This window comes from Silene latifolia, chromosome 2, assembly GCF_048544455.1.
Source record: "Silene latifolia isolate original U9 population chromosome 2, ASM4854445v1, whole genome shotgun sequence".
Lineage (NCBI taxonomy): Eukaryota > Viridiplantae > Streptophyta > Magnoliopsida > Caryophyllales > Caryophyllaceae > Silene > Silene latifolia.
The window spans coordinates 79,707,682-79,733,406 of record NC_133527.1 but is presented as its reverse complement, the minus strand read 5'-3'; positions in this window follow the sequence as shown (position 1 = coordinate 79,733,406).

The window sequence follows — 25,725 nt, the reverse complement described above, 5'->3', positions numbered from 1 at the left end:
TTGCATGCATAAAATCCGTTTTAATTCTATGACAAATTAATTTGACATATATGAGTATGTTAGTATGTATATGAATCTACATTTCCATCAATATGAAGGAGTGTGTACCCTTGAATTGCTTCCCTTGTAGATAATTTCGGCCACATAGATGAGGAGAGTGGCTATTCTTTTGTAGATTCATCCATTACTTGATTTTGTGTGCTTTAATGATTGGATGTGTCCATTTTGGCAAGACCCACCTTGCCTTGCAAAAGGCATCCTACCTCATGGTTGTCTTGTTGTGAGTTGAAGGGGCGGAGTGAGACCTGCTAATTGTCTCATATCGGCTATATTAGTAGGATAGTTTAAATAAGGGTCCTAGTTTTATCACCTCTTTACTCGGGACGAGCAAAGGTTCGATTTGGGGATAAATGATGTGACCATTATTTGAGCATATTTAGTCCCCAAATTAGCCTCGCTCCTATGCTTTTTAGTACATATTTGGGTCATTTACTATCTTTAGTCCTTTATTTTGCATATTCTTTGAGGTTTTGTTTCCTTGGTAGGAGAAGAGTGCAAACCTTGCATTTTCATGGCAAAATAGAGCTAAATTGATCGAATCTAATGACCAAGCATGAAAGAGAAGACAAGACTAGAAGGCCTTTGTACATATTATAGTAGATGGGCAATGATGAAGAAATTCTTGCATCCCCGACTAAATCCCGGAGGAGTATTGGAAGGAGAGAGGAAGAAAAGAAGAAAAGAAGGCTGGAACACAATCCGCCCGTCCAACCAGGCAAGATGCCCGTCCAACACTTCAGGAATCCGAGCGTCTTTGCCACATGGACGACCGTCCAACCTCGCCACAATCCGCTCATCCAGCGTACCAATCCGCCCGTCCAGCCACCACGAAATCCGCTCGTCCTGACCCCTTGGACCCTCAAATTCTCTTACAGGCCCACACGTCCTCTTCTTCCCTCCATAAAAGATGCGCATATATATGAAAGACCGGAAAAAAGGAGACTCGCATATTTTCTGAGAGGAGCGATTCCTCAAGGACTTAATCGTCATTTAAGCCCTTAGTAAACCCTAATTTGTGTACCTAATCCCCACTATAAATACCCCATTAGTCTAATTAGATAATCATGTTCTTCTTATCAACCTTTAGTATAGTTTATATCATTCTAATCTCTTCTTAATCTTATAATCAACGTCTAATCAAATATTAATACAAATATTATTTCCTTAATTTCTCTTTTGTTCATTTTTTATTTTGGGTAATTGAAATTTTTTTGGGTTATTATTGGAAGATTGAAAACCTTCCAATCATTTATCAAGTACTTCTATTATTCTTAGCTTTATTTTGGAATCATTAGTAGGTATAATTCTCGTAATCCCTTTTTTTAATTATTGTTAATCATCTTCATTTATTCATCATGTTTTGCTTTGTTAATATGATCGACAACCTTGTTAACATGTCAAACATGATAATGAGTGAGTAGTTTCCTTAACTAGGGTTAATGGGTAATTAGGGGAAACCAACATGGGAGATGATTCATGCTTAATTTAATATGTTTTCATAATTTATTTGCTCGCTTGTTGTGATCTCAACTTATGCACATGTTATGTTTAATGAAACGCGAGCCTATGAGTCCTTGCATTTTTCACCCATCACTTACCTTTTCAATGAGACTTGTAGGACATAAACCAACTCGAGTCTCATTAGACCATGCATATAGTTGAGTAGGGAGGATTAAGTCGACTTGTAGGTGTTGTACAATCTAATCGATTCGGCTCCGGGATCCAAACCTTCCTAGGATTGTAAGACATAAACCAAATCGATCCATCACAATAATAATTGCTTGCTTATAATTTGAGAATATGTTTGTATGATCAATTCTCATGAATCCCCTATGATCCCATGACACCCTAGTGCCTTTTATCAATTGTTTACATCTCATTTTAATCATCTTGCTTGTTTACTTTTATTGCTATTTAGTTTAGTGATCTTCTTATCTCAACCCAAATCGTGACACCCCTAGACACCGCTACTTGCAGTCGAAGATCCTACATCAATACCCGTCCCTTGGGATCCGACCTTTACTTGCCTCTTTACTAATAGTAGAGTTGTTTGTGAAGTTATAAATATTGTTTTGGTCTAGGTGCTCCTAACGACAAGTAACCGAAAATTAAGCTCCAAGTGAGTCCGACAAAAAATGGCACCGTTAATTGTCTCATATCATCAGTATTAGTGGGATAGTTTAAATAAGGGTCCTAGTTTTATCACCTCTTTACTCGGGACGAGCAAAGGTTCGGTTTGGGGATATTTGATGTGACCATTATTTGAGCATATTTAGTCCCCGAATTAGCCTCGTTCCTATGCTTTTTAGTACATATTTGGGTCATTTACTATCTTTAGTCCTTTCTTTTGCATATTCTTTGAGGTTTTGTTTACTTGGTAGGAGAGGAGTGCAAACCTTGCATTTTCATGGCAAAATAGAGCTAAATTGATCGAATCTAATGACCAAGCATCAAAGAGAAGACAAGACAAGATGGCCTTTGTACATATTATAGTATATGGGCAATGATGAAGAAATCATTGCATCCCCGACTAAATCCCAAAGGATTATTAGAAGAAGAGAGGAACAAAAGAAGAAAAGAAGGCTGGAACACAATCCGCCCCTCCAACACTTCAGGAATCCGAGCGTCTTTGCCAGAGGGACGCCCGTCCAACCTCGCCACAATCCGCTCGTGCAGCGTACCAATCCGCACGTCCAGCAACCACGAAATCCGCTCGTCCCGACCCCTTGGACGCTCGGATTCTCTTACAGGCCCACACGTCCTCTTCTTCCCTCCATAAAAGATGCGCATATTTATGAATGACCGGCAAAAAGGAGACTCGCATCTTTTCTGAGAGGAGCGATTCCTCAAGGACTTAATCGTCATTTAAGCCCTTAGTAAACCCTAATTTGTGTACCTAATCCCCAATATAAATACCCCATTAGTCTAATTAGATAATCATGTTCTTATTATCACCCTTTAGTGTAGTTTATATCATTTTAATATCTTCTTAAACTTGTAATCAACTTCTAATCAAATATTAATACAAATCTTATTTCCTTAATTTCTCTTTTGTTCATCTTTTATTTTGGGTAATTGAAGATTATTTGGGTAATTATTGGGAGATTGACAACCTTCCAATCATTCATCAAGTAATTTTATTATTCTTAGCTTTATTTTGGAATCATTAGTAAGTATAATTCTCTTAATCCCTTTTTTTAATTATTGTTAATCATCTTCATTTATTCATCATGTTTTGCTTTGTTAATATGATTGACAACCTTGTTAACATGTCAAACTTGATAATGAGTGAGTAGTTTCCTTAACTAGGGTTAATGGGTAATTAGGGGAAACCAACATGGGGGATGATTCATGCTTAATTTAATATGTTTTCATAATTTATTTGCTTGCTTGTTGTGATCTCAACTTATACACATGTTATGTTTGATGAAATGCGAGCCTATGAATCCTTGCATTTTTTACCCATCACTTACCTTTTCAATGAGACTTGTAAGACATAAACCAACTTGAGTCTCATTAGACCATGTATATAGTTGAGTAGGGAGGATTAAGTCGACTTGTAGGTGTTGTACAATCTAATCGATTCGGCTCCGGGATCCAAACCTTCATAGGATTGTAAGATATAAACCAACTCGATCCATCACAACAATAATTGCTTGCTTATAATTTGAGAATATGTTTGTATGATCAATTCCCATGAATCCCCTATGACCCCATGACACCCTAGTGCCTTTTATCAATTGTTTACATCTCATTTTAATCATATTGCTTGTTTACTTTTATTGCTATTTAGTTTAGTGATCTTCTTATCTCAACCCAAATCGTGACACCCCTAGACACCACTACTTGCAATCGAAAATCCTACATCAATACCCGTCCCTTGGGATCCGACCTTTACTTGCCTCTTTACTAATAGTAGAGTTGTTTGTGATGTTATAAATATTGTTTTGGTCTAGGTGCTCCTAACGACAAGTAACCGAAAATTAAGCTCCAAGTTAGTCAGACCACCATTGACGTTACACATTTCTGTTTCGTCAAAGGGCTTTCATCACTTTCGAGCACGAGGCTATGACACCCTCCTTACACATTTTGTTTTGATTGGTATCCCTCTGGCAATTGGGGTTTGACTGCTTGGTGTGTAACCCACCTTTCTAAGCCAAAACCCGTGTCAGCATTATGCATAATATAATGAAACTGTGAGTGCTTATGTGCTACTTGATCATAAGTCCTTCCGTGTCATTTTCAAACCTTCAAAAACACATTTTTGCGCCTTTATAATGGCAATTTCAAATCTCGGCCTTTTGCCGACCGTTGCATTTCAACACGCCTTTCTAGGCCGTCGTAATGACGATTTTCAAACCCGGTTTTTATAACCATTTCAACACGCCTTTCTAGGCCGTCGTAATGACGATTTTCAAACCCGGTTGTTATAACCATTTCAACACGCCTTTCTAGGCCGTCGTAATGATGATTTTCAAACCCGATTTTTATAACCATTTCAACACGCCTTTCTAGGCCGTCGTAATGACGATTTTCAAACCCGGTTTCTATAACCATTTCATCACGCCTTTCTAGGCTGTCATAATGACGATTTTCAAAATCGGTTTTCTACAACCTTTTCAAAATCACCTTAATACGCCGTTATAATCGCCGCGTCTAGACACGAACTTTAACCCGGTTCGCGCCGACAATGGCCCTTTCAAAACCCGAGAAAAGCACACACCCTTTTCTCGAGACACTTTCGAGATCCCGAGGATGATACACCGTCCCCCAGACCTCTTCAATCATTTCAAACCCGATTTTCAAAACATACAATTTTGAATTTCAAGAAACCGTCTTGGGAAACAGTACATTATTTTCCGAGCCGACTCAAACTCAAAACTGTCTTTTGAAAATAAACATAAGACAACCCTTTCAACTGACCGACTTGCGGAGATCTTTATCTTCAGAAGCCGTCCACAAAGCGACAAATGAATCTTTTTGAAAATTTCTATTTTCGAAAACTTCAGTCCACCATTCTAATTCCGCCTCGTGTCTATCGAGCTGAAGCAAACGTACTTATGGGTCTTTACTTATGAGTCATCTCACCGCGAGACTTGTCCAATGGCGTCACGCCACTACATTGGATGCGTATCAAAAGTTCGGTCAACATCGTCACGTCATAAATCGAGTCAGCACCGAGGTACCACACACGGTCATCCTCGTCTTGTTGAGTCTGCTCTTTATCTCGTCCTTCGTGTTGTGTGCGTTCAGTCTTTGAACCGTGTCGGATTGAGTTGTAATGTGAGCCGTTTTTCTGCCTCAGAGCCATGGCCCCGTCTTCGACTTCTCTGTCAACAACAACAAAAATTATAACAACAAAGATGTCACGACTGCTCAACTAGCCAGCCTGATCACTGCTCTTAAGGTCACCCGGGATCGTGTCGAGACCCGTATCGACACCCTAGAAATCAAGGAAACTGGAGAACATAACACTCCACCTCTGACTGAAACTGAGAAGAGGCTAAAGCTCTTGGAAGAACAGCTCCTAGCCCGGGGTAACAATATCCATCTTGAGAACAACCGAAGGTTCGAACCTGTTGAGGATCAGCTACCCGACAACTTTACCCTGACTGATGTGCCCAAGTTCAAAGGAGTGGAAGACCCACTCAATCATATATGTGCCTTCAAAGACTACCTGGCCATAAAAGGGGTCAAACATGAACTTTTCACCCGGATCTTTCCGTTCTCTTTGGAACCAATCCCTCGCCAATGGTACTACTCCCTTGATCCGAAAAACCTTACTACTTGGGATGAGGCCGCAGTTGAATTTGCCAGGCAATATGCCAACAATGTTGAAATCCAATCCAATACCTGTACTCTTGAGGTCCTAACCCAGAACGACAAGGAGGGATTCACCGAGTTCTTAACCCGTTGAAGGAGGGTAAGTACTCAGCTGGTCAGCAAGCCGAGCGAGTCGACCTTGGTGGAAAAGTTTGTCAACAATCTCCGCCTAGTGTATGCAAATCTACTGAAGTACCAGAACATTAAGACCTTCCAGGATCTGCAAATCTTGGAGACACATATTGAAGATGACCTCCGAAAGGGTGTCCTAGCCAAGACCACTGGCAGAGGCTACCAGGGATCCACCTCAACCGGATCTCGCCCTTATGGCCAGACGAATAAGATTGATGAGGTCAACCTCGTTGAACCAACCACTAAGAGAGCTGAGCGCCCCCAGAGAGTGTTGACTAATATAGGGTCAACTTATGAAAGCGCCCTAAAGAGGCTCATGGACCAAAGGAAGTTATAACCAATCGGACCCACCCCGGATCCGACCGATGCTAAGAAATCCAGCTTCTGGAACCCTAATGCCTACTGTCAATATCATCAAGGAAAAGGGCATGACACAGAAACCTGCTTCAAACTCAAACATATCATCCAAGACATGATTGAGAAGGGGAATTGCCTTTACCCCCGCCAACTAAGCCGAATAACAAAACAAACCCTCTTGGAATCCACGCTATCTCCAACGATGAGCCGACCCTGGACTGCTCTCACCTCATCCTGCCAGTTGATGACGAGGTGAATGCCTTGGAAAAAGATCACTCGCACGGGGTATTTGTGTTCAGTGCTGCCACTATGCTCCCTATGTTCCAACAGGTTGAGGAAGCCATAGCCAGTATCTCCGAAAGGATCACCCGAATTGACGATACCTACCATCGACTTATCTTCAATCCTCTACCACCACGCCCAAGGGAGAGTCCCCCGAGCGTCCAAAACAACCCTCACCCGGATGGATTGCTCCCACGACCATTCTGGCATACACCTCACGATAATCACCCTCACAATAATCACCCCCACAATAACTACCCTCAAAAGAATCACCCCCACAAAAATGTCCCTCACAAAAACTGCCCACCGAGGAATACCCCTCTAATGTACCCTCGGAATTCGTAAATTAATGACATCTGGAGAGATGATGTTGAAGATGTCTATATCGTCCCAGAGAAATAGGCTAAAGAGATCGGCCACCTTACCCGGTCCGGATGCCCATATCAAAATCCCAACAATTCAACGGTTGTTCCAACAACGAATGACCAAGTTGTCCCGGACATGGACACTCAACCAAAGGCTCCCGAGAATTCAATCCTCAAACAGCTCCAGAAGGCAAAAGCCAAAATCTCAATTTGGCAACTGATTGCTACATCCTTTGAGCATCGGCAGGCTTTGCTACAAGCCTTGGGAAAATTAACTGTGCCCTCTACCTCTTCCCCTGAAGAAATAGTGGCACATATGACAAGGGACGCCCCTGACTTGAACAACCCGGTCGTCTTCTCTGACGAAGATATCCCTCCCTTCGGAGCCGATCATAATCTTGCCTTGTACATTACCGTACAATATCTCAAGAATAATGTGCCCATGGTCCTTGTGGATGACGGATCCGCAGTAAATGTCATTCCCCTCAAGACGGCTCACAAACTGGGCATTAAGGAAGCTAATTTGGTCCCGACAAATCAAGGAGTACGCGCTTATGATGACACTCGTCGTAAGGTCGTAGGGCTTATCACTCTAACCGTCGCAACCAGACCACTGGAAAGGCAAACCAGTTTTCAGGTGGTCGACATCGACGCCTCCTTCAACATACTCCCTGGATTCACGCCGTCAAGGCAGTTACCTCAACTCTCCACCAGACGATCAGGCTCCCGTTCAACGGGAAAACAATCACAATTCCTCTTTCCCCGATCAAAGTTGTCATGAGAAAGGGAATAGCCTCCCAAGCCATTGAGGAGGACGATAATGAAATGTGGGGATTCCAAGCCGTGAATGCCATAACTGACGAGTCAACACCCATTGATTGTGATCCGTTTGCCAACCTCACAGTCAACCGCATTCTGATGCGCCAGGGTTACTTCCCGGGTTTACCTCTCAATCCACTGAAAAGCACCTTACCTCCTTTGAAATAGGCTAAGGTCACCAACATCCACTTCGGGCTAGGATACGAGCCTACCGATGATGATATCCAAGAAATGAACCTCCTAGTTCGAAAGCACAAGTAGCACGGGGTTATCCTCCGTCCCTATCATCTGACCCTCAATGGATACTTTGTCCCTGAGGGAGAGTCCAAGCTCTACCAAGGCTTTTCGGAGCCGATCTAGGACCCTGTAGCCAAGGTCAAGTACCTGGGTGCGGAAGTCTTCCAGGACTGCTACTTCATCCCTGACAATACCGAAGCTGCATCAACTGAGTCTAACCCATCCTCATGCCTCGACGGACAAGCCGTCACTCTCCTCTTTGGAGAGGATAACATCAAGCACCTCGATTATGAGGACATCATCAACATCGCTCTGAAGGATAACCAATTTGATCCAACCGCCTCGATCTCCGACACTGACTTGGAGAAAGCTACACAGGGCTAGAGGAAGACCGTCAAGTAGACCAATCGCCGAGGTCGCGTTCTCAAGATCACAACTGGAGAAGGCCCAATGTTCAAAGAGGGATGTGAAGAAGAATCTGAATCTGAGTCTGAGTCGGAGTCAGAGTCTATCATAGCTCCTAACACTCCTGATGTCCCAGTCAAGGTCCCCTTCCCACTGTTTTATCACAAAGTCGTGGCTGAGTCTACTAGGGTCATCCCCACTCCCATGAAAGGTGATAACCTGGAGCCTGTTCCAGGGGCAATCTCCTCTGTTGTGTCGCCTCTGACTAACCATGAGATGTCTGTCCTCTCCGAGCTTTTCACTCATGTCAACTTAATGAATGCTAAGTTTGCTTATGACTCGTCTCAATTTAACTGCAATGCAATTCTGAATGACTATGAGGAATTTGACTTGAGTGACTACCCACCTCACCTAGACAAAGAACTTGATAAACGGGAAACCAGAACCCCCGTTTTTGAGGAGACCTAGCCTATTAACATAGGAACTGACAACACACCTCAAGAACGCAGGATAGGGATAACCCTTGACCCCTCGGAAAGACAACAGTTCATTGACCTCCTCCACGAATACAAGGATGTGTTCTCCTGGTTCTACAAAGATATGCCTCGGATTGACAGGGAAATTGCTAAACACCGGATACCCATTAAGCCCGGAGCCAAACCCGTGAAGTAGAAGCTACGCCGGATGCGTCCTGAATGGGCCCTGAAAATCAAGGAAGAAGTAGACAAACAGTTCAAGGCTGGTTTCATCAAAGTGTCTGAGTACTCTGACTGGGTAGCCAACATTGTTCCTGTATCGAAGAAATACGGGAGAATTCGGGGTTGCGTCGACTTCAGGGATCTGAACAAGGCGAGTCCAAAGGACGACTTCCCTTTGCCACATGTTGACATTCTGGTGGACAATACTGCCAAACATGCTCTCCTATCATTCATGGACGGGTATGCTGGGTACAACCAGATCAAAATGGCTGAGGAGGACTTGCACAAAACTGCATTCACTACCCAGTGGGGTACATATTGCTACATGGTCATGCCTTTCGGCCTCATCAATGCCGGAGCAACCTATCAAAGAACCGCTACCACTCTCCTACATGATATGGTGCACAAGGAGGTAGAGGTATATGTCGATGACATGATTGTCAAATCAAGAGAACGGGACGGCCACATCAACGCCCTTCGGAAATTCTTCGCTCGTCTGCGGAAATACAACATGAGACTAAATCCTCTGAAATGTGCATTCGGGGTTACCTCCGGAAAACTCTTGGGACATGTCGTCAACAAAAGAGGCATTGAGATTGATCCAACCAAAACTAAAGCCCTTCAACAAAGCCAAGGCCTAAGAACGAGAAGGAGATTCGGGGATTTCTCGGTCAGGTTCAATACATCAGCCGCTTCATTGCCAAGCTCACCATGATTTGTGAACCAATATTCAAGAAACTTCGCGCCTTCGATAACACCGATTGGGACGACAACTGCCAAAAGGCCTTCGACAGGATAAAAGAAATCTTATCCAAACCTCCTGTCCTCATGCCACCTCAACCGGGGATCCCTTCATCCTTATACCTGACTGTTACCGACACAGCCATGGGAGCGATGCTAGCACAAACGTTCGATGGCGAAGAACGAGCTATCTACTACATCAGCAAAAAGTTCATTGAGTACGAGACAAGGTACACCCAACTAGAGAAGACATGCCTTGCCCTAGTATGGTCAACAAAGAAGCTGCGACATTACATGCTCAGCTACACGGTCCACATCTACTCCAAGATGGACCCAGTCAAATATATCTTCGAAAAACTCGTACTAAACGGAAGGCTGTCTAGGTGGACACTCATGATGTCCCAGTTTGACCTCAAGGTTATCAAGGGAAGAGCAGTTGCCGATTTCCTAGCAGAGAATCCCGTCAACGAGGATCCAACGACCGACACATGGTCACTTCCTGACGAGGACATCCTTTGTGCCGATTCTGACTCATGGGACCTATACTTCGATGGTGCATCTAACCTGAGAGGATTCGGGGTAGGAATCCTTCTAATATGACCAGATGGAGAACATGTTCCGATCTCGGTCAAACTAGTCTTCGCCGTCACCGACAATGCCGCTGAATATGAAGCATGCCTCATCGGCCTACAAGCAGCCATCACACTTGGCATCAAGAGACTGAGGGTCCACGGCGATTCCTCGCTCATCATCAATCAGGTGTCCGGATCATGGAAAATCGGAAGTGACAGCTTAGCTCCCTACCGAGCGAAAATCAATCAAGAGGCCGAGTTCTTCGACCAAATCAACTACTTTTACTTGCCACGAGAGGAAAAATCAATTTGTTGATGCCCTGGTAAAACTTGCCGCACTCGTCAATATACCCGACAACATGACATCGATGCCCCTATGTGTCGAGAGAAGGAGCGAGTCAGCTCACATTTGTGCCATCAATGACGACAAGGAAGGCCATGATGAACCTTGGTACCAAGCCATCCTCAACTACAAAACCAAAAACGAATTCCCTACGAACTCTGATTAAAGAGGACAAAGAGCCATCCATTTGCTTGCATCACAATTCGTGGTAAACCAAGACCAATTATACAAGACAACACCCCAAGGAATTCTCCTCATTTGCATTGACCAGCACAAAGCCAAAAAAGTCATGGGAGAGGTCCACGACGGAGAATGTGGCCCTCACATGAGCGCAATGATGCTTACCAGGAATATCATGCGGCTAGGTTACTACTGGACCACCATGGAAGCCGATTGCTGTAACTACGTCAAACATTGCCATAATTGCCAAATCTTCTCCAACGTAACACATACCACCATCCCTTTTATACACCATGACATCACCCTGGCCTTTCTCAACCTGGGGCATCGACATCATCGGGAAAGTCAACCCGATAGGCACTAAGGGGATTGCTTCGTCCTCGTCGCCATCGACTACTTCACCAAATGGGTAGAAGCACAGTCATATGCAATCTTCACTGCCAAACAAGTGGCCAAGTTCATCCAAAACAACATCATCTGCAGATATGGGGTACCCCATGAAATCATCAGCGATCAAGGCTCTCACTTCTGGGCGGAAACACAAACCTTGCTGGACAAATAAAAGATCAAACAACATCGATCATCCCCCTACCGTCCCCAAACCAACGGAGCGGTGGAGGCAAATAACAAAACTCTTATCACCATTATCAAGAAAATGCAAGACAACTACCGCGATTGGCCGAGCAAACTCCCATTCGCACTTTGGGGATACCGAACCTCCATTCGAACACCGACAGGCGCCACACCCTTCTACCTAGCATACGGTATGGAGGCGACTCAACCGGTAGAGTTAGAGGTCCCTTCTTTATGCATCCTACTGGAGAGTCAAGTCCCTGAGGAGGAATGGACTCGTCGAAGGTACGAGCAACTCACTTTTCTAGACGAGCGGCGGCTCAACGCCTTGCACAACGTCCAACTATACCAACGACGTATCCAACAGGCATTCAACAAGAGAGTCAAACCTAGGAACATCCAGGAGGGCGACTTGGTCCTCAAATCAGTGCAAGCACCATTACCCGTCGATCCGAGGGGAAAATTCAAACCCAACTGGGTCGGGCTATACCTGGTCAAGAAAATACTTTCGGGGGGCGCAGTGAGACTGAGTGACCTAGATGGGGAGGATTTTACAAACCCGACCAACCTAGACCAAATCAAGAAATACTACCCTTGAACCGTAGCAACCAACGACCTAACCCTAGTTCTACAACTAGCAAACACCTGAACCCTTTTCAAGTCAAGTTCCTCAACCCATTCTGATTTGAAATTGCATGTTTTATCGATTCTAAGTTGCGGCACCTTGCCCGTTTCGAATGTCCTTTGATCTATGAAAGGCAACATCCATTTGCACTAAAACAAACAAAATCCCTGAACTACGAGCATGGTTTGATTTCACCTCTTTTGGTGGATACGTAGGCAGTCCCTCTTATACCTGAGGGATAAAACCACAAAACCCAATCAAATTCACAAAACATTTTGAACTAAGATCATGGTTTGATTTCATCTCTTCTGGTGGATACGTAGGCAGTCCTTTCTTACACAAGAAGGATACAACCATCCCCATAATCAAAACAAAAAACCCACATACAAAAAACATCCCCATCAAAAAAAGAAAGGGAAAACCATTCCCTTTCCCACAAAAATACAAAAGAAGCCTTTCTCCCTTCCCACAAAAATCCCACTTTTCCAAGTGCAAATGTTTAGGATGATTCAAACCGAGTTGCCTTTTCAAAATGGATGGAAGAAACAAGCATTCACAATTTTTGACACGAGCAATCCTCTTATTTAATTAATAATGGGAGGGATTACAATTTCAACAACAAATAAACCTCGACTAGTCTAAAACTTGTCTAAGCTAAGGTGTCGACTAAAACAACTCTCATAATAAAACTAGCACAAAACACACAAAACATAGCTAGTACAACATAATAAAAACTCACAACACTAATACAACATAATAATAAAGTAGGGTAATGGAGGTCTTCACTCTTCCATTCTACCCTTGTCTTTTCCTTCGGGGTACATCTTCCCTTGTTCTTCTTGTTGGCCCACCTAGCATGGATTTCCTCCTCGGAACGGATCCTCAACGGATCTACAACGGCAACAACCTCCGGTCTATTGCAAGACCCCATGTTTGGCCCAAAATGAGCCCATGTACGGCCCACCATATTCTTGGGACCCGAGCTTCTCCTCTTAGGTGGCCTCATCACATCGGGGCTAACCCCATCAGCGGACTCCTCAAAGAAGGCACAGTTGGCCTTGCCAACCTCTCGATACTTCAAGTCGACAACCTCGTCCTTACGGGATTTGAACCTTTCTTCCAAGGACGGAGCTCTTCACCCCTTGATATAAGCGGGAGGCACCCATGTCGTGGCAACGGGGTTTGGTACCTCTCAAAGCGGCCGAGTGGCCCACCACCTTTTTAAGACCTCCACAAGCTCGGAGTTTCGGAAGACATTCTCTTGGACAAGGGTATCTTAAGCGGGCACCTTTTGTTGACGCCCCATTTTCCGACGAGCCTTTCGGGGTAGATGAAGGAAGCAACCTTCAAACCCACTACCATCAAAGAACGAGGACTAGCACCCGAAGCGGGCAACCCCGTGAAAGACCTGAAGTGCCACCATGGCACCACCCAACGGATGTAAGGACCACCCTCCTCCGCCAATATTGCGACCCAATAAGCCTTGGTGGAAGCAAAACTATCCGAGTACAACTTCTTCCTCATGGTAATGTGACGGAAGGAATAAGAAGAAGAATCAACCGGAGGCTCTACATACCTTAGCCTCTCCAATAGCCACACTTGGAGGATCCTTGGGGATTCGAATGAAGGAGCTTCTCCACAAGAGCCTTCCTTGTCCAAAGCTTGGATGATCTTGCCAAGCACCAGCCATGATGGATCTCTACCATGCTCCATTTGCTTAACCACATGTACAAGGGTCATGCTACCATTGCATTTCGGTCCCTCCTTCTTCAAAGCATCAACAAACAGGTATACATGGACAAGGCAAAAGGCAAGAGCCCTTCTCCTAGCCACTTCCGAAACATGGGCATCTAATAGGTTTGAAAAGATGTTGATAAGAGCCACCATATCCACACCATGTGGGGCAAGAAGGAAGTTGACTTGACTCATCGACAAGCCCAACATTGAACGGAATTTCTCCTTATAGCATAACCGAGTCGGAGGAAGCACCGGAACACAACGCGGCCACCCACCAATGGCTCCAACTTCTTTGGCTAGTGGACAAATTTCACGTTTCGGGAAAACGAAAACATGGTGTTTCGAATCCCAAAACCGAGAACATGCTTCGAGGAATGAGGATTGTACCTTGACTTGATGAAGCACCAACAATTGACCAACTCCCATGCAAATGATTTGATACTTTTCGGGAGGCGACAAATCCCGGCACCATTGTCGCAACGCATTCTCAAAAGCATCCATGAAATATTTTTGTGGAAGAAGAAGAAGAGGTTTTGTAGTGGTGTTTTTGTGTTTCGGATGTTGAAACAATGAAGCACAAACATCACTATTTATACAAAACAATTAGCGCGTTTTTCAGTAAAAAGGGAGAGCCGACTTCTATCGCCCAATACCTCAAGCCTCTTTAGGCCCGTTCTCAGGATTCCCACCTTGACTTGTCCATTTCAAGTTGTGTTTTCTCCGGACACCTCAAACCTCCCGCCGCAATGCCCGCGCCTCTTCGGGATGGTCCAAGACATTTTGTGTTTCCTCACACTCAAATTTCCTTGCTTTCGCGTTTTACAAAATCCGACACGGTTTCCATGACGCAGCTTTAAACATACGGATTTTTCTTTCTTTTTTTAAAAGGGGGAAGGGCTAGTCGCCCCGATCCGCGACAAATCGATTCCATATCAATCAAAATTCCGAAATTTTTTTCGCTTTTTCGCAATTTTCCCAGCAAAAATAAAAATCGAAAATTGATAACACGACATCAGTTTTCCCCAAAAATTCAAGCACTCACAAATTCGAGTCTTAACCCCAAAAAAATCGAATCAAATATACTCGTAAAATTATTTTCTAAAAATTCATCCCTGACGGTTTGAGTTTGAATTTTTTTTTCGAGTCGCAAATCAATTTCAATAATTTCGATGCAATTTAATTCAAGACACGAGTTAATTGCTCAATTTTCAATTCGATTCCTTTTAAGAAGTCCAAACGTGACGACTTGTCGCGGAATTTTCAAAATTCTTTTCAAATTCCAAAATTCAATTTTAACTGCGAATCACTGTTTTCAAATACTTGTTACGTGTTTGCGGGCTACCTGTTGCCTGTTTTCTACACTAACGATGCAGGAACTAGTGCGAAGCAAAAAGGAGAATTGACAGCCGACAGCGCTCCTCCGAAACACAACACAAAAGAGCCAAAAAATCACAATATGAACCACAATCCAAAAGCACATATATACAAACCGCCTCACGCAAAATATAAATGTGTACAAGCAGGAGTCCAAAACACGGACAGGCTACTACAACTACTCAGCGCCTCCCGTCGGACCAGTCCTGGTCTCGCGAGAAGTCGCCGCCAACGCCGACACTACCACCTGCTCAGACTCCCTCTCCGGAGAACTATCCAGCGTCTCGCATTCCATCTCGACATGAAGCTCCTCCGCTGCAGCCAACTGAGCCCTGAGAGAAGCAATATCAGCGTCTTGGCTCCGTAAATCGTCCTCACGATGCGTCAACTTATGGTCTCGAGGGGTGATCCCTAACCCCTGGGCCTCGATCGTCGACCTGGCTGTATCCAACTCAGCACGGACCCGAGCAAGCTCCGCCGGATACGCAGTACCCTGCAAAACACAATACAGGTCATCAAGATCTAAAAACGCGAAATGCAACACAAAATACACAAAAATAACACACAAAAAGTACCTGAGAAAGCCAAGCCTCCCTCGCAGCCAGGTCACCACCAAGCGCCCTCCAGCGGTTAGCCATCCGCCACAAAGCTTAATGACTAACGGTCGTCACAAACAGCCAAAAAGGTCCTTCAATACAATGTAAGGCAAAACACGAATGAGGAAAAATGTTCAAGTCAGGAACTCACCCTCAGAACGATCAACCTCCACTCCATGCCAAAGTCGGTCACCTCAGCAAGCGCATGCGTTGGTAAGCGCAGCTGTAGCTCCTCGCCACGAGGCCCCTGAAAGGTGGTCTCTGCCGGGAAAACTGGGGGCTGAGTCCTCATCGACGCGTCGACCCCCTGCAATTCGGGTCCGCATCAAAGGTAAGAAACCCTCCTATCAAAGGAGACAATGAAAACAAAAGAACAGAGGAAAACATACCTCGATTGGGTACCAGGCAAGCCTCGACAGTCGGAAGGTGTCGTAGTCAACGTCCCGTAACAACAGCTCCTCACCACCCTCACCGTGAAGGTGCTCCTCAACCTCGTCGGGGGTCGACTCCTGGAACAACACCCTAGGCGGGTCGACCGGTACCACGAAGATCTCAGTAAGGCACTGATGAGCTAAATGCTCGCCCAGGTACCAAACCGGCTCGATCGCCGTCTCAAGGTACAAACACTGGGAGCTCCGTGTAGTGCTCCCAAGGCCTCCTAACAAACTGCATTCAAGACAGAGCTACTCAACCGAGTGGGGGCTTCCTAAGCTACCTAGTCATCCTATATCTATCTATTTCTATAAAGAAAGAGTAAGGAACAGCAACTTACGTCAGCAACTCGAAGGGCGTTCACACGACGCCGACACTCCTTATAAGTCTACTTAATCGACTTCTTTCGAGCCACCGTCCAACCCCTCACAGTACGGTAGGTCAAAGGGACACCGCCTGTAGTCCCCGGACGCAGAGGGACGAAGTAATCATACAACCAAGCCTGTAATCATACACAACAAAAAAAAATCAGCCAATCTCTCAAAAATTGCCAAAATCAAAATCAAAATCAAACTCAAAACTACAAAAAACGCTCGTACCTCCAAGATGAGGCCGGGACCAACCAAAGATGGGGCACTACCGTCCCCCATCACCTCCGGACGCACCGCTGCGTGCATATACCGTGTAAAACTTGCCAAAGCCGACGTAACCCAGTCAAACTGACCCAAGGCATCAAGGTCAGCAAGGAGAGGAAGTACCTTGGTCGACAAGCGCTTACCCTTGTCACCAAAGTACGTGGCACCCAAGAAGTACCACAACCACAACCGCGCCTCCTGCGCGTCATCTCTAGCCTCAGCCTCTGGAATCGCCAACGGCACCGGCGCAGCACCCGCCACTCTCCCTCTGATGTGGTCTCTCACATATGAACTCGCGATCAGGTACGGAGTAACGTCAAAAGGCTCAGGCAAAACAGTATCGATCAGATGAGTAACCGCAGGAGAAGACACCCTCTCCGGTGTCTCTATGAACTCGACAGGTGTCTCACCACAGGGGAGGCCAGATATCATGGCAAAATCCTCTAAGGTCACACCGACCTCCCCAAACTCCATGTGGAACGACGACGTCATATCCCAGTACCAATCCAACATGGCACGGATCAAACACAGGTTCGACCTAATCGAAGACCTGTGAATGTCCCGCCAAGCGGCCACCGACGGCCCAAAAGCCGACCTCTCTATCAACGCCCTCGTACCGGCTCGGAGAACGTCGTAAAAACCCGCGCAGGTAGTGAAGCCTGAGAAATTCCTCATGGTGCCGATCTCCTGAAATCAAGAATAAACAACGTCATAACACCTATTCAGGCCTAACACTTCAAAAGGTGACCAAAGTTCAATAAGGTGACACGACTCACCAAGCCCACATGACCACGGTAGGAGATGTGCCTGGCCAGTCGAAGCAGCAATTGGCTACCTTCAAAACCCTCGGCCCAAGCAGGCGCCGCCCGCAGGTTCAGCCCCCGCGGGGCTATAACAAGTCTAGCCTCCCAACTCGTGTCATCAGCATCATCCTCAACCATCTCCGCCCTCCGTCTCTTCTGACCATGAGACTCAACGTGACGGATACGAGGCATCTCAACGACCCTAGCGAGGTTCCGTAACGTCCGTCTCGTCGGCCGAGGAGTCCGCCTCCTCGTAGAAACTCTCCTCCCAAAGGTACTAGCCTCAGACCCAGACTGAGCTCTCTCAACGCCAGTAGCCCCAACAACGGGCTCCTCACGCTCCTCAACAGCCCTCTCGGCCCCAACAGTCTCCTCAGGGGGCCCCTCTTCCTCGGAAGCGTCCTTCACTATCGCGGCAGGTGCCATAACCGGAGTGCTAACCGACCCCGTCCCAAACAGCTCCTCCAAAGTCGCAGCAAGGGACCCAGCAGGTCCCGAACACTCTCCTGCAAACAAAGAACGCCAGCCAAAGTTTCGGCATTACGACGGCGTAAATTGGACAAATCCAAAAAAAAAGAAACCTGCAAAGCAGAACAAGGGCAATTCTGCCCAAGTCCAACCAAACAAAAAACAGTTCACAAAAAAAACGAACAAAAAAAAACGACTCGCCCTTCTTTTCAAGCAAAAGATGAGTCAAAACAACCACAACAAAAGGCGGCACCCCAAGACCCAAAAAAGGTCCCCCAACAAACCAAAATACATTCCCGATGCGACGGGGTAATTTTCTACGGCTCGAAAAGGTAATTCCTACGCCAATTTGAGCGCAAACCGGTCAAAGATTCAAAATATGACCATTTTAAGGCAAACTGACTCAATTCAAGCTCAAACAGACGCTTATTTTGTTAGTCATAAGACCGCTTCAAAAGGCAAAAATTCAAATTTTGCCCACAATACCCAACAAAGGTCCACAATGGCAAATACGGTCTTTCCCGACTACAATACAACCTAGAAGGACCCACTGCCCAAGCAAATAAACTTTGCATTGTGAAATGAGACGGTTCCTTCGCCTCACTTACGTTTTCTGAGCATCGGGAGTGGGAACGGGGACCAAAATGCAAACTAAAAGCAACCATATACTCCTAAACAGGTTTCTAACCTAATGCAATCATCAATTTCACTCAAAATGGGCTAAATAAAAAACGCCCAAATCAATTTTTCTAGGTAAAAATTTCGCCCTAATTCAATCTATCAAAAAGACCAACAAATTCAAATGGATTCAAGAGGAAATACATACCAATGGCGGTTTTTTTTGTTTGTTTTGTCGAAAGGTTGAAGACGAAGTGAGAATGGTATGCGAACCATTCTCGCGTCTTTTACAGAAAAATAGGGAAGCTCCCTTAACTCGCCAGGTTGCTCGCGCCTCAATAGGGTGCTCCCTGCTCCTTCAGCGAAATTTTGGGCTTTGGCCCAATTTCCCATAACAAACTTCAAAATTTCAATGACAACATTAAGGACCGTCATTTTTCACATACAAGAACAAATAGTGTAATCAAAATTCACTATTTTCCTTTCAAAATTCAAGCAAACGACGATCAAAACCACCATTTTCAAATACAAAAATAATAGTGAAAATTCAAATTCACTATTTCTTCAAGTTTCAACGATGGCAATTAAAACCGTCATTTTCAAAATAATAGTGAAAATTCAAAATTCACTATTTCTTCAAATTTTCAACGACGGCAATTAAAACCGTTAATTTCAGAAATAATAGTGAAAATTCAAAATTCGCTATTTCTTGAAATTTCAACGACGGCAATTAAAACCATCATTTTCAAAATAATAGTGAAAACTCAAAATTCACTATTTCTTCGAATTTCAAACGACGGTAATTAAAACCGTCATTTTCAAAATAATAGTTGAAATTAAATTTCACTATTTTCAACACACATGTCAACGGCAGCAACATAAACAGTCACTTCAAAAAGTAATAGAGAACATTCAAAATTCACTATATCCTTTACTTGTCAACGGCGGAACATAAACCGTCACTTCAGACGTAATATCGAAATTTAAAACTCGCTATTTCCTTCAAAATTCAAACAAACGGCGATTAAAACCGCCACTTCGAATTCAAGAACGAGTAGTGGAAATTCTAAATTCGCTATCCCTTCAAAATCAACAGGGGGCTTCCTTGCGGAACCCGCTTATTTCAAAAACAACAGTAGTGAAAATTCAAATTCACGGCGGCATCATCAGTCCACTACTTTTAAAACAAGCTCGTCCGACGCGGCTATTCTCACGGTCGATCAACCGACCGCACCATGGCTAGCGAGCCTTACTACGCATCGCGGTTGGCGAGCCCTCCTTATATACGTACCATGGCTGGCGAGCCTTACTACGCATTGCGGCTTGCGAGCCGTCTTCATATACGCACCATGGCTGGCGAGCCTTAGTACGCATCGCGGCTGGCAAGCCCTCCTCATATACGCACCATGGATGGCGAGCCTTACTACGCATCGCGGCTGGCGAGCCCTCCTCATATACGCACCATGGCTGGTGAGCCTTACTACGCATTGCGGCTGGCGAGCCCTCCTCATATACGCACCATGGCTGGCGAGCTTTACTACGCATCGCGGCTGGCGAGCCCTCCTCATATACGCCCCATGGCTGGCGAGCCTTACTACGCATCGCGGCTGGCGAGCCCTCCTCATGTACGCACCACAGCTGGCGAGCCTTTGTCCGTAAACGTGCGAGGACATACCCGAAGATGCCTCAGGTATGATTCCTTCTTATGGCTGATGAGCCTTTGTACGTAGTCTAACGGACTTTAAACGACCCACATGGATAGTCGACAGACTCTAAACTGTTCCCGACGACAGGTCCTTGGCTCGTACCCTCGAGTTGCCCTGGCGTCGCCCTTCCCGACGGCAGGTCATTGGCCCGAATCCTTTCGAGCCGCCTCGACGTCGCTTGGGTCTCCGGGTTGTAATCTTCGATTGACTTGGGGGCTCTACTTTGACTTTCGCCCTGTCCAAGCCTCAGTCAAAGTGGGGGCTCTGTAGATACCCAGTATCTGCTGAGACTCCAACAAACACCCGATGATTATTGGACTATAACATGCTTTGGAATCGCGGCGTTTGATCGACAGTTCGTGCACAAATTTACGTCGGAAAACATAAAACGATTTCAAAAATAAAACATTTCAAAACTTTTCAGAAGTACCTGGAGTGTTTAATGCACGACGATGGGGTCGCAATGTCACTAACTAGAGTCAAAACCGACACCGGACCAAAAACCGACTCAAAAATTCAAATCCCAACTCCAACAACGAGTCAAACCGAGTCAACCACAAAAAACAAACCATTCAAAGCCTTTTATACTAATATTTCCCTGGTTCATGAATGGTCAAGTACCAAACATGTGACTACAAATCTTAGGATAAAACAAATTATGATTGCATTTGTGTGAAAGTGACAAGACAACTCGAAGACCCGCGACATGGCTCGCGCCTCTTTGAGCAGCCCAGGTGCCCACGGCGCTCAAAACTCACACAACCACTTATTTTCCTATAAATACCCCTCAAATGCCCCCATTTGAGAACTTACGCGAGTGTCTGCCCGCTCTTTTCTCCCTTAAAATTCTCGACTCGACTTCCTAAGTCACAATCCGAAGCGTATTTACGACCTACCGAACGTAAATATAAGCCTTACACATTGTTTGGTACCGTCATCGTGCATTAAATCACTTGACCGACCATTTCGACCACTACACCATCACTAATCTTAATAAAACACTCTTTTTTACTTACTAAAACGGTTTTAAACCGAGTCTTTTCCGACCAAACTAGTTGTTACACTTACGTCGGTTTCTCGCCATAACAAATAATGTAAGTATGAGGGTGTAAAAATCCTACTTTTATCATGTCTTTACTTATTTCATGACTATAACATGCTAAATCATGCATAACACGATCCAAAACATAGGGTAGACGAGCAAAAATTGAGTTTTGGCCTGAGACAGAAGCCCATTATTCTACACAGAGGCTCGCGCCTCAATGGGGTGTTCAGGTCAGACTCAACCGTGTTTGTTCTCGTCTTTCCTCATTAATTCACTTTCATATTTGTAATCGGTTTTTATCATTTCAAATATTTTCAAACATCTTTTATTTTATTTGCTTTTATAAGTTTTTAACCATATAACATTTTTCACCCTTGGTTCCTAATACCATGACGGTTTAATCCGTGTTTCGGTAATAATATTTGGTTAATTACATTTAAAAGGTATTTTAAAGCCTTTTTTTTCATTTCTTTACATTTAGGGAGGTATTTTAAAGCCTTTCATCATTTCTTTACATTTTGTATTTGTCACCAACATAAAGTCATCCTTAATTCTACATACCATGACGGATTTTAACCCGGGTACGATGATGAGCATCGACTTATTATATTCAAATGAACTTAAAACAATTAGTTCATAACTATTTTCAAAACTATTCATGTCAAACTTGCCAAGTCGAACCTGACACCGAATATCATCAAAATAACGACGATTATTCAACTCTCATTCTTCAAATCAATAAATACGGTCTAAACGACCCTTTCAAACCAAAATGGGTTCAAATACCCATTTTTCAACACGTTTTATAAATGTTTTTCAAATGGTCAGAATGCGTCTTAAACCGATGACTGACCCACGCCTAAACAAGCCATTTCTTTCCTATTCTCAAAACACGGGGAGACCCCCTTGCACCGCCATCAGGCTCGCGCCTCATATGGCCGCCTACTGCAGGATCTGTTCTATTTCCAGCATTAGTCAAGGACGATCCCGACTCCGGTCACCCCGGATATAGGATGGATCAGATGACTAATTTGCTCATTCAAAAATCACATTTGCAAAATGCCTTACTAAGACAAATGGATCACGTTATGCACCATAAACCTAATACGGTAAATGGATTTTTAATTTCCGTCTTGCATACAAATTAACCATAAATCAAACTCGACATCTTATACTTGATACTTGGATTAAAATAACCGACTTAGAAAGCTCTCACATGTTAGGTTTTAATTATTGGATGCGTATTCATGCATTTAAACTGTTTTATCAACTTTTACATTCAACCAACCAAGATCGATCAGTAGGCCGCTACCGCGGGCGGGATTGGGTGTCTAAATAAAGGGCTTCCCAATACGTACCTTCACCTCTTACTCAGAAACTTTGGATAGTGGACGACCTTATCAGGGCGTACGAGAGTCATTCTAGAGATAGGATGCTAAAGAGGGACGATTCCTTATCTTTAGTACCTATGTCAAACACTGCTTTGTGCTTCGTTTGACCGAGGTATAAAGTGGATTCGAATGGGTTCCAAGCATCCCACAAATGCTTGGTGGCAACTCCAAATTTCTCTAATCGTTTTGAGACCCTTACCGAGACGAAACCGACTGATCTAAAATTATCCGGTCGAAAGCATCTTTACGCCACCGAGCGTGGTTTTCAAAAGACCGCTGCCATTGTCCACAGATCGGCTGGCCATACGCAGGTGGCTATGTCCACAGGTGTTTTTCTTGGGTGCAACTTGAAGTAGACTTTCTTTTTGAAGGTTTTTCTAGGAGCATCATCCATCTTTATTTAGCTCAAGAACAAACTAGATAGGTGATCTAGTTTGTGCCCATTTTTACCATAAATATCAATGTAAAGAAATTGTTTTTCCTCAATCTTTATTTCTATGCTTTTATATTTGCATGCATGTTATTTCTATGCCTTTATATTTGCATGCATGTTACATAGATCACTAAATGAACATATTATGAGATAATTTGTTACTAATTAGAGTGTCTAATTAGGATCTATGATCTTTCAAGTGGTATCAGAGCTAGGCTTGTAATTTGCATGTTGATTTTAAGCATATTAATAAATTATAAGATAATTTATAAAAACTCAAAAATTGTGTTAGAAGAGGTTTTAGCACGAAAATATTTGGGCATGAATACCTACTGATCTCAAAAGGTTTATGGTAAAATTTGGGGATTTATGAAGTTATTTTGCTAATTTTAATGATTTTTGGTAGAAAACCGAGTCAAAATGCCGTATGTTGGTTAAGAGTTAACTAAAAATAGTTAAAATTTGATTCCAGTCATGAAATATTTATGGTGTTTCATGCATATTTTCTACAGCTTGTATGTAAAATTTGAAGGTTGGTCTGAAGTTTTGCATGTTTATTGATTTTATGAGATAAAAGTGAAAAAAATTAATCATATACTCGAAACATTCTTCCTGCCCTTGATAAATTTATTTACATTTAAAAATATTATTTAAAAGTTAAAAATGAAATTTAAAATGGGATTTCACCTTGTTTTGATGTTTATTGGTTTTAGTGGTTAAAAACCGATAAATATCGATCTTTTTCTTCATAAAAATTTACCCCAATTTTTGGGCAATTTTTCTGACATTTTGGTGTTCTTGGGAGTGTTCCAGAATACTCAAAATTTTTCTTTCAAGTTTTGGGTAATTTTTCAATTATTTTGGATTTATTACTTAAAAGTTATGATTTTACTGATTAAATTAGCAAAATATCACCAAATTAAACTAATTATTCATCATTAAATTAGTGAGGACTAATTTTGAGGTCCAAAAAAGTTTGGACAATTAGTTTGGACTTAAATGAGATTTAAGAGTTGATTATTGATTTTTACAAGTTAAAAATCGATTAAATCCACAAAACCGAGATGGATACCAACGATTGTTAGATAGGGCAATTTTGGCATCATTTAACAGCATTTTAAGCATATTTATTTAAGTTGAATGAATGATTGTCATTTATTTAAAGTATTTATTTTGTTGTACCTAGTATGGCCTAGTCTATTTTAATTGTTATTACCCGAAATGAATGGGAATAGCGATTTGTTTGTAATTAAATACGATCTCGTATCGTCGGTTTGTAATTAATTAATAGTTTTATTTATTTTATTAATAAATGTATAATAGGAATAGCTATGTAATTCAATTGTAATAGTTATTCTTACCGGCGTTTCCAAAAGACGGATTACATCGAGACGGAGTCTATTTTTGGAAGGTATTCTAAATCCCACAAGAAGAATCCACTTTTGGAATGAAGAGGCAAGGGACCAAGGAGTTGCTTTCCGATATGTAAAAGTCTAGTTTATTTTAACTAGGTGGCCATACTAGGATTATTCATATGCTTGCTTGTTTTTATTTTCGCGCATGCCGAAATCGCTATTCACATGCATTTTATTTTCGCGTTTGTCAATTCACGTCATTTACATTCACCGACTTAGTTCACTTATAGGGAATTTATGACTAAATTGACAAGATCTCTCACATAACTAAAATTGAGATTAGCCTTACCAATTAGTAACACCTATGAATCTCATGTTCATTACAGCCACGCTCGCCCAAGCGGGGTGTTCTCTTTTTACCTTGGGTAAGTAGGGTGGTAAACGGATACCACGCTCCAAAATTGGTTGGACTCAACGGGGTATACGACGGTCTTGTATTCCGAGGCTAGTAGATGAATTTAAGGAAATTCGTCAAACAAGAGTTCTAGAGGTAGAATTAGTCAACCGTTGACTTACCGAATTTACACGAATATGGGATGTTTCGCCCAAGCGATGCTCATTTTTGTTTAATATTTGGGTCTTGGAATTATTTATATAATTTAGTGGGAGATCATTATATAAATGTTAAAACTTGTTAAACATGTTTTCACAAGTGTTTTAAAACAATGGATGTTAATTTTTCCTTATTTGTTGTAGCATTTTAATTCGCAACGGCAACTTCTTCAACTCCATCGACTACTTCACTAGGCAAAGATTCATGGCTAAGGTCCGTAATGGACAAATGTATCATAAAAGATGACGGTAGTAACTTTCTTGAATGGGAATCCAACATCAAAACCGCCGCATTGTCCGACAACGTG